At 38.3% G+C, this 15,008-nt stretch overlaps 1 long non-coding RNA gene across 1 annotated transcript; it reads right to left on the reverse strand.

The window, feature by feature from the left end:
- Window positions 1–2,041: 2,041 nt before the first annotated feature.
- Window positions 2,042–2,934, reverse strand: LOC116178711. The gene is made up of 2 exons (XR_004146892.1): window positions 2,690–2,934; window positions 2,042–2,635 (listed from the first exon to the last, which is right to left on the reverse strand). It is a non-coding gene; the product is annotated as an uncharacterized LOC116178711 (long non-coding RNA).
- Window positions 2,935–15,008: the final 12,074 nt, after the last annotated feature.

A 15,008-nucleotide genomic window follows, 5' to 3' on the forward strand; every position in this document is an offset into this window, starting at 1 on the left:
AAAGTGAAACAGATGATTGTGCATTCTTATGACATTTTCATTCTTATTTCAAATGGGACACGGAGCACAAAATAAGTTGAGAACATAATACAATGCTTGTTACTATGTAAACGATCGCTTTTGCTATACAGTTTTGATATATACACGACGACAAAAGGAAACTAAGCACTCGAAGTAAGATGATTCCTAAGGAGGGGCAATCGGTGTCTTTCCCTCTGCTTGCGGTGTAGTCAAGTGAAATTATCTACATGTTGCCGAATTCAACATTAGCTAATTGAATGATTTTCCACTTTTAAATTTATCAGTTTTAGTGAATGAAGCTACTCGTCATGAACGCCTAAAAGGGCAAGCCCAGAAATGGTTGCCCAAGTACGCCTGTGACGTAACAAAGAAAAACAGCAACTTTAAAACCAGACGTTAACGAGACGAGACGCTCTGTATGTAACTTTTGAAAATCAACATAAAATTCACTCTCTCTCTGTTAAAAAAACCGCACTAAGCGATTGTTCTTTAATCGTGCAATATGCATTTACATTACCTACCCTCAAATTTGCAAGTTCGTGCAAATTGCGTTGAGCTTTTTTATGATTGGTTGCGTGTTGAGTGTGCTCTAACTCTATTAAATATAATTGAAAATTTAAATTAACCCCACGCTTTTATCGATCTTTTATTTACATAATGGGCGAGTCCTTAAAGGGCTTATTATGTTAGATTACTACTTTTTAACATATTAAGCGGTTGTCAGCTTTGAATGCATTTTTAAATATGCATAAAGACTTATCGATCGAACTTTTGTTTTTTTGTTCTTTCGATCCTAATAAGAAATGTATTGCCGATTTCTTAACTTTTATTTATATATTACGTTCTTGTACAAATTATTATGGAATGAAATTGATTGTGTCACATTACACAATTATTTAAATTTCTCTGTGCCTCATTCTTCCTCCAGGCATTTCCTAACTTTTAAATTACCCTATTGCAGAACAAATCTCTTACAAAATTCCCCAATTTATCGAATGTGTCATAATTATAACTCGGTATGCGATACTGTTGATATTTTTAACACTAATTTAAAATTCCTTATAAGTATGATCCAATAATTTTTGTCTTTTTCTTTTTTGCTTTTGCCATTGCACTAATACAATTTCTCTTATTTACCAATATTGTATTTTGATTTATGACTTTATTTTGTTTATTGTATAACTCTGTTAACAATTTTCTTTCGCTTTAGTTATAAATCTATCATTATTATTTTTGTTACATTTTTGTTAATTTTTCTATATTTCTGTGCGACTTTTATTGAACAATATTTAAGTTTGTCCTGTATTTAGACTAGATAGTCTGTTTGGACAATAAATTATTATTATTATTATTATTATTTATTAAAGTCTTACATTGTTAAAATCGGATCAGAGCTGCAAAAGCCCGCAAACATTACGTAAAACGCCATAAAATTCCCTTAACTTGCTCCTTCAAACACGCTTTTAGCGAATCCCTGCGCAAGTGAGGCCGGGCCTAGCCAGCGCCCTCATGTACGACTAAGCGGGACCCCAACTCATTCATTCGCACATCTCTAGGGCCAGTCCAACCCACTAGTCTTAAAATGCCGGGTTATAAATTACCGAACTCCAGGCTCTCTACCATGAGTACTGACAATAACCGATCAAAAGACAAGTCATGACATAACATAAATAACAGAGTAACCAACGGCAAACTCGCACGCATACATAATTATAAACAAAATATACACAATTCATGTAGGCGTTGACAGTCAACATATTTGCACTGGCATAACAAAGACTGACACAAAACCAATATTCGGTCACTACATGACAGGGATCGATTAAACGAATTGATTAGCAATATCGGCAAGATGGCTCTTTTCAAAGACACAACAAAAAACAGTACATAAAATATAGGGTCTTCATTAATTACTGAGACCCACGTGACTGCAGGTGGTTAGGCAACTAAAAATGCGCGAGTGGTAATCCTGATTTTTTTCCCCTAGGAAAGTTACTACTGAAGCCCAGTAATATTTGAAGGCCGAATTAAGTATTTTAGAGAAACACGAAATATATTGTACTATTTATTGTTACAAAAGGTGCTCAAAGTGGCCACCGTTCACTTCCAGGCACAAATTCACTCTACGCTTCATATTTTCAAATACACGTTCGAGTTCATCTTGCGTCACATCGTTTATTTCTTGTCGTATCGCCCTTTCCAATTCTTTGAGTGTGTGCAGTCGATTTTTAAATATATTATTTTTAATTCGTCCAAACAAAAAGTAGTCCAATGGTGTGAGATCAGGACTTCTTGGAGGCCACAAACCAGTGCTTATAATTCGATCGCCATAAAATTCTTGGAGGTATCTAAGCGTTTCGTTAGCGGTCTGCCTGTTGACTTCCCTTTGCAAATGCAGTGCTTGTTTTCATATCGTGTTATTAGACGTGACCTGTGGTTCTTAAATACATCGTAGTCGATATTAACATCAGGGTTCTCTTCGGAAAACTGTTCAATGCACGATTGCAGTGAATACTCCAAGTTCCATCAGGATTTCGGTTACCACTGCGGAAATGTGCCATTAAAATAAAAGCATCTTGCTCTGGTGTGAACACCATCTTCCTACAGCGATACACTAAAAATTCAAAATAACTTAATGACAATTCTCCTTAAAAAATTGTTAACTTACATCAGAATAACTTCGTAGCGTTAAGAGCTCTGAAAAGAACTGTTTTGGCTGTTGATTTAAGATAATGTTAAAGAAATTCGAAAAAAACGGTAAACACAAGCAAAGATTGACAGGAGGTGAAATAAACAAATATGCAATTTGGGTATTTTGTTTTAACCAACTGTCCGTGTCTACCAACATAAAGAAAAAATATTTAAAGCGGGAAATTTAAATTTGGTCACGTGGGTCTCAGTAATTGATGAAGACCCGGTATATAATTTGATGAAGACCCGGTAATCTCTGCGTATGTCAGTTCTGAACTTTAGCCAGCCTCTGCTACGTCAAATCGAGATATTAAATATCGGTATCAAATATCAATATCAAATATAGCACAGTAAATATTCGAAGCAAGTCACCCCGCCAAATATTAATAATCATAATCACCCGGTTCAAATAAATAGTAGGAGCATAAATTTTAGTACAATCACATTACAACAATACAAAGGAACATGTCGTGGCAAACATTGGTATCAAAAGTAATTAATTCACAATGCCAAGTGCAATATGTAACAATCAACCACCTAACGTACGTCACTCGCCCCCAGATGAAGGCACCCTGTAAATACACAGTAACATATTCAGGTAAACAAAAACGAAATGTGCTGCAATAAATTCAATTATAAATTAAAATGTAGTTCTGCATACTTGTATTGGGTATCGCCCCTAAGGGAACATACAGCATCTAAATATAAACAAAAATACGTAAATCGGTCAGTAATTACCCAGTAGAAACAGTATAATTAAAACTGCAATTTGTATCTGGAATGTGTTATAAATGGCAATAATAAATGCTGTACGAGAATAAAGTTAAATTGGCAAATAATTTAACACGGTCATATCGTTATTAGAGGGATGCCATAGACGTAGAGATAAATAAAACGAGTACATCACCTTTGTAATTGTCGAAGCTGCACTCACTATTCGCAACGTAAAGATTTACTTCTGGTCACAACAAAAGCACACATACTTCTGCCTAAATTTCCCCTTTGCAGGCAAATCCTAGACGAAAACAATTCTTAATATCGAACGTGCCTCGAGACGGGTCGATATGGATCATTAAGTTTTCTCGCATAGCTCGCATAGCGTAATATTTGACACTTTTATTGTAAATTATGGCCCATTTCAATGTAGAGCAGAGAAGAAAAAAACACGTGTTCCACGAAAACGAAACAAAGCGCAATCTTGACCTTTTTCATCGCGCCAGGCTCGGATTCGGGAATATTTAAATAGAATTTTAGCGGGATAATTCGGTTCCATTACAAAGTTCTTTTCCGAAACTCTTCTATTCTTTCCCTTCCATTGTATTTCCAATTCTCTCTATGGTTATCAATCTCTTACTAACTCCAATTTGTAAGAGATTTATAATAGGATTATTCACTTCCTGAGTATCTCCAATTTTCTGGCTACCTATACTTCATGTTTAATCGGAAATTCCTCTACTGCTTCATTTTCTTCTATCGGTATTATGCTGGTTAGTTCTTTCTTCATTTGGTGTGAAAATGAGAACGTGCGCGCGCATTCACTTATTCAGAAGAGACGCGTGACGCAGTCAATGCGAGCTATGTAGCGTGTAATTCGTTATATTTAGTGGAAAATGTGCTGAATATCGTTCCACAAGTGCTTTTCCATACACATCAATCATAGATGAAAGTGTAGAAACAATTATTAACACTCATCGGTCAGTTTAGAAGAGGCGAATGCGGTTGACCTACTCAACATTTCCACTTCAGGTAAGAAGAAGCATTGAAATAAACGGATTATACCTTCCCCATGAAATTTAATAACAGTTATATATATAATTTTATCAAAACACGACTAGTTTCGACGTTTCAGTCATCTTCAGGTGAAAAATAAAAGGATCGGTTGTAGTTTACAATAGGTGGTTAAACATTTTTTTACCGGTGAAGAGGAACAATTTTCGTAATAGAGTGAATATTTCTAACCTTCAATTACCTACTCTATTACGAAAATTGGCGTGATCCCATGGGGTCATTGGATTTGACCCATTTTAAATAGACTTTTTACATGTAGCATATAGGTCAACTGTGCAAAGTTTCAACCGAATCGGTCCAAGCGTTCGACAATTATCCTGTTCACGGACGGTCGGACGGACACCATCGACTCCCCTATAAAGATTTGCTCTGTTAGTTTGTGAGTATAAAATATAAATGAAGATCCACTGCGATCCTAGTTCCGACGAGTTGTGAATAAAACGTCAGGTACTAAACTATAAAAATATGTTAAGACAAAGGAATAAAAATGCCATTAATTTCAACACCGCAAGAATGTTCACGTACTCCAGACGTAAGGGAAACTGTGAAAAATTATTAAAATCGATATCCCCAAATTTGAAACGTGACCAACATGAATAGCATGACAAGTATTGCCATGCATTAACCATAATGGAATGCGATGAAGCAGGATTACGTGAAAATGAACCAAATACGTATTTTAAACGTTTTTATATTTTGTTTAACATCGTAACCTTCCATGAAAACGCAATAAATTTCGACCGCATGACGCATTCTAAATTGCTCGCATACTTTCTTGTCACTTCCGAGTTTATCCTGAGATTAATACAAGTAAATTAAACATTTTCCTAGCGTTCATAAATTGAATAAATATTTAAAGAAAACAGTAATGATTTAAAAAAAATGTATTTACATCACTTGTTTTATTTATAGTGTATGCACAGTTCGGATAATTTTAGATTGGGGAACATAAAATGAAGTTACGGATTACTTTTAACTAGCTACATATGTTAAGAGTATATTATGTTTACTAATCCATTATTTTCATTAGAAACAGTTATGTCTTTCAACCTACAATTTTCTGTTTGATTACCTATTAAAAGTTTTATTTAGCAGTTTTCTTATAACATCAAAGGAAATAGTCGTAAACTCGTCAGAAGGTTGTTTCTAACACATTCTTTAAACACTTTTGCATCAAAATGGCAGTAAGATAAATATGGTGCCACGTGTTAGACACCCGTTTACCTTTTCGGTGGTAGAGATAGTGGCATCTTTTTATACGCACTAATGCAGTAATCATAAATTAATTCTTACATATATGCGGGACACAGCCCGCACAGCGATATAACCAATAAGTCAAGCAATCATAAACGTTAATATCGCTTACACCGCACATCGTCAGGATCATCTAGGCCTTAACAGTACATGCTCTATGGCTGCTTTCGGCCTGGACCACTACTGTAATTACAAGAAACACGAACAGCTGAATTTAGCAAACTCAAATGTGCTACACTTATTAGCTTGATAGTAGTTCACATATTTTTGGGTGACATTCGACCAGACAAGTAAATATATAATTCTCAACTATTACATTTAGCAAAATATTAATTCTACTACTGTTTTAATAAATGTTATTTACATTCGTCCTATAAAAGGAATAATTTTTATCACCAAACAATGCTGTTTGTATGTTACGACACTGGCCGGCGTGCCTTGGTGACAAATTTTTTTTTTTACTAATATTAATATATTTACGAAATTCACGTGTTACATTAAATACCACAAAAAAAACATGTTCTTAGCTAATTTAACATAAATTGATTTTCAACCTAATAAACCTTCGCTAAAAAACAACACAAATAGAAAACTAGAAATCACACAAAAGATTAAAAACCAACAAATATTTAGTAATCAATATTACGTTTGAGCTTAATTTTATAAGCCTGATAATCACAATTAAACAGATTAAACCACGGCAATTTCCAAAAATAGTTTGCATCGGACAAAATTCTTGTTAAAGGATTATTCCTAGACACATTGCTCGAAAATTGTTTAATTCTGAAGCCTGGTATATTTCTGGTGACGCATGTAGTCCTAGGAACATAAAAATCCACCAAACTAAGAATTTCAGAACAATTAATAGCATCATTTAGAAGTTTGTGTAAAAAACATAGGTCGGCAATCGGTTTTCCAAGGAATGTAGGCCCAAATCCGATCTATAATTGATGCGTAAGCTCCTTGGATATGTGGAATTCCAAGCTTATATTCCATTGTTCTAAGAAATTTCTTCAGTACTGTTTCAAGCTTCTTACGATTTTGGTCAGTGAACGGAGACCACAATACCGATCCGTAGTCGGCATGGCATAGAGCAATTGAACAGAAAAGTAGTTTCAAACATTGTACGTTCAAATCTTTTGCAATAAACCAAACAAGACCCCAACTGCGTATTAATTTATTGTAAGTAGCGTCAATGTGGGAATTGAAATTTAGTCGTCGATCGAAAATAACTCCTAAATCACGAATTTCAGATTTCTTTTGTAACAATTGATTGTCTAGGTAATAGTTAAATGTAATAGGGGATTTTATTCTATAAAACGACATTGCCGCACACTTTTTTACATTCAATTGTAGTCTATTAGTTGCACACCACGAAGATATACGATTGAGATCTGACTGTAAATTAATGCAATCTAATTCAGATTGTATAGAGTGAAAAATTTTTAAATCATCCGCATACATTAAACAGTCACAATGTGCGATTACATCCACGATATCATTGATGAATAACAAAAATAAAACGGGCCCGCAGCGAAAACCAAAGCGAAAAAATGCAACATCTTAAGAAACAATTTGGAATCTTATCCGGACCAGAGGTATAACTCATAGTAAGAGCTTGTATGGAGAACACGAGGACGGGTGATAAGTATGTCTAAAATTGGGATCATTGTGTACATAAGTAGTTGCAAAAAGATTAACCATAGCTTGTCCATCCTCTACTGTTGTGTCATTGTATTGCATTATACTAGGTACTGAACGCTGATTTCGAAAATCCCTAACATACTGCCAGAAGTACTTCGGATATAAATTGATACGCGATTCAATAACGGCCAGATAATTATTGTAGAGGGTTTCACTTAACTGTTTGTATTCTTTACGTAGTGACGCGAATTTCGCATAATCACTTTGCAAATTACTTTTTTTATATACCATATGGGCAAATTTTTTTCTACGGATAAGTTATTTAAGTTCATAATTCATCCATTTAGGGAATGTATCATTATTTATAAGCATAACTTTAGATGGAACATAACGCTCAATCGCTTCATGAAGAACGGAATAAAAGGCATTGGTGGCGACTTTAATATTGTAACGTTATTTATTAATTCGGGTTCGATTTATATCAATATTTATTAAACAAAACTAAAACACTATAAAAACCGTACAATTTATATCGATTATTTATATCACACACACTTCGCAATTTATATCAGATTTTCGCGCTCAATGTTTCGTCCGTACTCGATCTCGTTCGATAGTAAAGTTTCTTTAAGCTTTTTAAAGCAGACCAGAGGTTTTCATAGGTGGGTTTGCCTTCTGACGTTTTCTTTGAAACCAAGTAGAACAAAGAGCGTTGACTATCTTCCAAGCGCAGTACTTTACCCACTCGTGGTCTTTGCTTTAACAACTCGTCCATTCTTCCAAATCTTTTCCGGAATACGGAAGCTATACCTCTACCCATGCGAAGGTCTTCGGCGACACAATGGGCGATGGAAACGTTAACTGGAAGCTCAAAAATATTTTGACAAATTTCCTGAGTAACGCCAAATCGAGCTTTCTTCCGCTGGGCGTAATTTGACATAAAATCGTTAAAGTTTGGCTCGATCCCAAAGCTGCGTTCCTCTTCTCGAATACCTCTAACTTCTTCGTTGTTGTTGGATCCGGCATATCGTGCCAGTCGATTAATGTGGACAACTTTCGGTTTCCGGTGGTTCATTCTGATACGATATATCACGTCATTTATTTTCTTGATCACCTCATACGGACCTTCCCATTGTCTTTGTAGCTTGGGAGAAAGACCTCTTCGTCTCTGTGGATTGTGCAGCCATACCAGATCTCCAGCTTCAAAAGTTTCATTGGCCGAGCGGAGGTTGTATTGATTTTTCATGCGATCGCTGGCAATCTGAATATGACTTCTAGCCAAGTCGTGAATATCGTTCATCTTCGCCTTTAGTTGGTCAACATAATTTTCACCTGCGACATATTCTTCATGGGGTTTACGCCCAAACTCGAGATCACATGGAAGGCGTAGTTCACGACCCAACATAAGGCAGGCAGGAGTCTGACCCGTGGTCTCGTTGACGGCTGATCGATATGCCATAAGGAACAGGTGGAGGTACTGGTCCCAATTTTTCTGATGTTCTGCCACGACTTTTGAAAGATATTTACCCATCGTTCGATTCATTCTCTCCACCATTCCATCTGACTGAGGATGCAAAGGTGTTGTTCTGGTTTTATTGGCTCCTACCAATCGACAAACATCTTGGAACAAAGCCGATTCAAAGTTCCTTCCTTGATCTGAATGGATTTCTATAGGAACACCAAAACGTGTAAAGAACTCCTTTACCAACACTTCTGCAACTGTTGCTGCCTCTTGGTTTGGAATGGCGTAAGCTTCAGTCCACTTTGTGAAATAATCCATAGCGACTAGGATATATTTATTTCCGCCATCTGTCTCGGGAAACGGTCCTGCGATATCGATAGCAACTCGTTCCATCGGACTACCAACGTTATACTGCCTCATGGGTGCCTTCTTCTTGGAAACTGGTCCGTTTCCAGTAGCACATAACTCACATTTTTGACACCATCGCCGGACATCTTCTTTACGGTTGACCCAATAGAATCGCTCACGTACCCTTTGCAACGTTTTCGTAATACCAAAGTGTCCTCCGGAAGCGCCGTCATGCAATTTTCGCAATACTTCCGACACTTTGCTTCTAGGTACTACTAACTGCAGCGTCGATTCGGTGCCATCTTCACTTTCAAGGGTCCTATACAACAGGTTGTCTTTCAGAGTCAGGCTATTCCATTGGCCCCAATAACTCTTTACTTCAGGACCTGTGGCACTAATGTCTTGCCAGCCTGGTCTTTGTCCGTGGCGCATCCAATTCAGAACAGTTTTTATACTTGGGTCGTTTTCTTGGGCCGTTTTGATTTCGCTTGGCTTCCATTCCTCACTCTCTACAGTTGTTCGTCGCAGATGGCCAATCTTGTCTTCTATTTTAGAACAATGTGTGCAGTTGTCTTTGCACGGTCTTCTTGACAAAGCGTCTGCATTATTGTGAACTTTTCCAGCCCTGTGTTCAATGTCGTAGTCATATTCCTGAAGACGTTCTAACCATCTTGCCACCTGTCCTTCTGGGTTTCGGAACTGCAAGAGCCACTTTAGCGCTGCATGATCTGTCCTTATCAGGAACTTGCGGCCGTAAAGGTACTTATGGAAATGTTCGCATGCCTTTACCACACCCAGGAGCTCTCGCCTAGTCACACAATAATTCCTCTCGGGTTTCGACAGTACTTTGCTGAAATAGGCAATGACTCTTTCCTGTCCGTCTTGCAATTGAGAGAGAACAGCTCCAATGGCGGTGTTACTGGCATCGGTATCTAGCACAAACTTTCCTTCATTTCTGGGGTAGCCAAGGATAGGTGCGCTAGTAAGAGCCTGCCGGAGATGTTCGAAAGCTCTTTGACAGTCTTCATTCCATTCGTACTCATTGCCTTCTTCTGTCAACTTTATTAATGGTTTGGCAATGTTGGCAAATCCTTTCACGAATCGTCTATAATAGGTGCACAAACCGAGGAAACTTCGAATCTCGTGCTTGTTCTCAGGAATCGGCCACTCTTGAATCGCTATAATCTTCTCTGGGTCAGCTGTAACACCATCACGAGATACGATGTGCCCCAAATATTTAACTTCTTTTTGGAACATAAAGCATTTCTTGGGACTTAGTTTTAAATTGGCCTCTCGTAATCGTCCAAACACCTCTCTCAGGTTCTTTAGGTGTTCTTCAAAAGTTTTTCCTACGACAATTACATCATCCAAATATACCAGACATGTCTGCCACGTTAGTCCCCTTAGAACTGCTTCCATAAGTCTCTCAAACGTCGCGGGGGCATTACACAATCCGAAAGGCATTACTGTGAATTGCCAAAGTCCAGAGCCTATAGAAAACGCGGTCTTCTCTCGGTCTGTCGATTCCATCACCACTTGCCAATAACCACTCTTTAGGTCGAGTGTGGAAAACCATTGGGCTCCAGATAGAGTGTCCAAGGTGTCGTCTATTCTTGGCAGTGGATAGCTATCTTTCTTGGTGACCGAATTTAACAGACGGTAGTCAACGCAAAATCTTGTGGAGCCATCCTTCTTCTTTACAAGCACTATCGGTGATGACCAAGGACTATTCGATGGCTCGATGACACCTTGTTTTCTCATGTCTCTAATAATCTCCTCAGCTTCGTCTCGTTTAGCCAATGGGAGTCGCCTTGGATGTTGTCTAATCGGTTGGGAATTGCCAGTATTTATTTTATGGGTGACTATGCTTGTCTTGCCCTTGTCCTGGTCGTTTACCGCGAACACATCTCGGAATTCCACAAGAATATTTTTCACCTTTTGTCGTTGTCTATTGTCCAAATCTGGAGTGTTTTTAATGACCATATCTATCAGCTCTCTTGGATACTTTCCTTTAGATAGATTTTCCGATCTCACAGAGCGAATAACCGAGATGGGCACACACTGTCCAACTACAGTTCGTTTGCTTAGCTTAACAGGACTATCTTTCAAATTCATAATTCGAATCGGAACGCCATTTTGAACTTTTACCAGAGCCCTAGCCACTAGAAATTCCTTTTCGTTTAGTGCTTCGACTATCCGTAGGCTTCCCTGGCGACAATATCCATCTAAAGTGGTCATTATAATTTTTTCACTAAGTCCGGGTATAATGACGTCATGAGTGGTTAACAGGCGGATGACATCTTCTTTGTCTTCATGGAAAGGGAATTCTTCATCGCCGACCTTTAACACGCCCTTTTTCACGTCTAACACAGCTCCGAGTTTCTTAAGAAGATCCATCCCCAAGATGAATTGATCAGAAATATCAGCAATTAGCACCTGGTGATTGATGGTGGTCTTTCCGATGGTGACAGACATTTGTATTTCTCCGTGCGTTTTTATTCTTTCACCAGTTGCTGTTTTTAACTGCACGGTCGAAGATGAGATCCGAGAATGATTCTTCAATAACTCTGGTCTTGCAATAGTTCTTGTTGCACCTGTGTCTACTAGCAAGGATCTGTCTTCTCCATTAACTCGGCCGTCGATATACAAACTCAGAACTTTTCCAGACGACGAAATGTTTACAGTGAAGATCGGGGCTTTGTTTCTGCAGGTCGACGATAGCCCCTTCCTGTCGACCTTTCTTAGTTTTCCGACTGCTGCAATGGTTTTTGGCAGTTGCGGCGAACGTGTCCAATCTCGCCGTGGTTCACGTTTCTTTGCCAGTGACTGTATTGCTTTATTGATCTTTTCTTCCACTACTTTACTGACCTTTTCTTCCACTACTTTACTGACCTTTTCTTCAAAACTTTCAGAGCCACCTTCCTCTTCGATGGTTCTTACCCGGCTCTCACTGCGATGTTCCACCATACGTACTCGCGCACTTCCATGACTAGCTTTCTTGGCGGCTTCGAATTCTAACGCATGGGCCAAAGCTTTCTCAATTTTGTCGTGCCTAGCCAGTCTCAAAGCCTGCTGGGCATCTCCATCACGAACGGCATCGATAAATGTTTGTACAGCCAGTTGATCAAGAAAGCTCTCCGGTGCCGTAGGGTATGCCAATCGAATCAGTCTAGCGATGTCCGCTTCAAGTTCCTGCAAACTTTCTCCAGGTTTCTGCATTCGGTTCTTGACTTGGGCATAGTAAACTTGCTGAAGGTGTTTATCGCCATATCGCATTTCGAGTCGCGCTACTATTTGTTGGAAGTTCTGTTGATCCTCGGGGATGGTCCGCAACACATCCAGAGCATCTCCTCTCAGAGCAAGAATCAGAGCTGTAGTTTTGTCTTGAAGAGTCCATTTATTTGCCGCAGCCGCTGCTTCAAACTGTCGAACGTACGTGGTCCAAGGAATCTTACCATCAAAAGTAGGTGGCTTTACTCGGGCTTGCTGAACGTCGCCTTCTACTCTTGTATTTGTTTCTGGGTCGACCTTCTTGTAATGAGTAGACTGTGGCACCTCAAGAAGACGGTCCATCAGTAATTCATCTGGGGCACTACTAGTACGCTCTTCCGTAGTCAGTCGCAAGAATTGCTCGCGCAGCTCTTCATACTTGTGCTCAATCTCAACGAATGTTGCTTTAAATGTTTTGGAAACTTCCGTAATTCTATCTTCAACTTTTTCTTCAATTGATGTAGAGACTTCTTCGATAATCTTTCTAGAATTTTCCTCCATCTTCTCGAATTTCTCTTGAATATTTCTAGAATTTTCTTCCATTTTCTCGAACTTCTCTTCAAAATTTCTAGAATTTTCTTCCAACTTCTCTTGAATATTGCTAGAATTTTCTTCATTAATCTTTCTAGAATTCTCTTCCATTTTCTCGAACTTCTCTTCAAAATTTCTAGCATTTTCTTCCATCTTCTCTTGGTTGCTTTTCATTTCTTGTTGCAACACCTGTTGGCCATTTTGGATTTGCTGGAGCAAATTGAGCATCGTTTCTTCCATTTTAGCGGCAGCAGATCTTGTTACAGGCATACACAAGCACCAGCACTTAATTTAATCTTACTTTTAATTAATTTAATTAATCCCACTTCTGACACCAATGTAACGTTATTTATTAATTCGGGTTCGATTTATATCAATATTTATTAAACAAAACTAAAACACTATAAAAACCGTACAATTTATATCGATTATTTATATCACACACACTTCGCAATTTATATCAGATTTTCGCGCTCAATGTTTCGTCCGTACTCGATCTCGTTCGATAGTAGACTGCCGCGATGTTCGGTCCGCAACCATTTATACACGCAAGCAATGTAAGTCCAGTACATTCTCGAATAATCGCGCGCGTAGAAAATTCCAGAGCGCCAAAGGCGACGTCATGTCTGGAGCATTTCCGTTACAATATTAATTTTGCTAAATAATTGGTTCCAATCAATGGTGTTAAAGTATGCGTTAAGGGCTTCATAATTTGCACGTGCATAAAAGTACACCTTATTATACATTTTGAGATTATGGCCTGAATCAATGCTTAATAAAAGTGAGTATGCATAATGGTGAACACTAGGGGTAAGCAGCTTATCACTGGCCAAATCCACAGAAGTGTTCGGTATTTGTGAAAAAATTAAGTCTAAATATACTCCTCTGGAGTTTGGAATAGAATCTAACTGATGAAAGTTGCAGAAATGATAAGTACTTAGGACAATGTTAACTTCCCTTGAGTTAGGGCAAGCCGCCATATTAGAACAATTTATAGTTGGCAGGTTGTAATCGCCACATATTAATATGTTACTATAAGATTCACATATATCTTCCAAAGATTTACAGTGACTAATGTAAGTATCAATAGGGGCACGAGGAGGAATGTATACCGCACCAATCACGTATAAAGTTTTGTCACAGTTTTATTGAAAATTTCACACCAACCATTTTCGACCAATGAAATGCAGATTTCGTCTCAGGTTATCATGGTAACCGAGGTATTTATCGGAAATTTTTGCCTGTAGGGGTAACCACAGCCGTCTATAATTACAAGCCATGCTGAGAAGTTTGGCAACGTTGTTCGAAAGTCAATCGGTGGGCCGATCTAAGTTTTAATGGCCTCTTGTTGCTCTTGAAAAATGGCATTTTCCTCTCAACTGTGTTTCGCCTTGGCGGTTTTAATATAGAAGAAAGATACTTAGGCAGCTTACAATTGTGCATATATATTATTTATTTACAAAAATGGATAATAACATTTTTATTTGACTTTAAAATTCGGAACGCTGTAAATTGGTAACTGCATCATAATGTGTTTTCCATCGAGATCTCCGAAATTGGTAAACTTCTGTCGAAAGAGGTCGAGGTGAAGCACACGCTTGAGCACTTAATTTCGGCGAAAGGACAGTAAATCGCTGTGCATCAGCGAGGTTTTATGAACGACCAGGTGCGATTCGGAATGGCAGACTTTAAGCCAGTCGCTACCCCAGTGGGTCTAGGTACGAAGCTTTTAAAAATGATCAAAGTCCTCGTGTGAGATCGAAGGGACTTCAGCGCATTTTTGTGTGGCAGATCAGTGTTTTATTAGCCAATATTGACTCCACCATCAATAAGATCTTGCCGAAAGCTACCACGTTCACTTTGTCGGTACCATTTTCTCACTTACCGTGCACTTGCAATTCGCGTTTGAAGTTTTGACTCCACCATCATTAAAATCCTTTGGGGGTTACCATATTCCCTTTGTCGACACCCACTTCTGATCACCCGCAACAATTCGGAT

The sequence above is a fragment of the Photinus pyralis genome, unplaced genomic scaffold (assembly GCF_008802855.1).
Source record: "Photinus pyralis isolate 1611_PpyrPB1 unplaced genomic scaffold, Ppyr1.3 Ppyr1.4_LG1, whole genome shotgun sequence".
NCBI lineage: Eukaryota > Metazoa > Arthropoda > Insecta > Coleoptera > Lampyridae > Photinus > Photinus pyralis.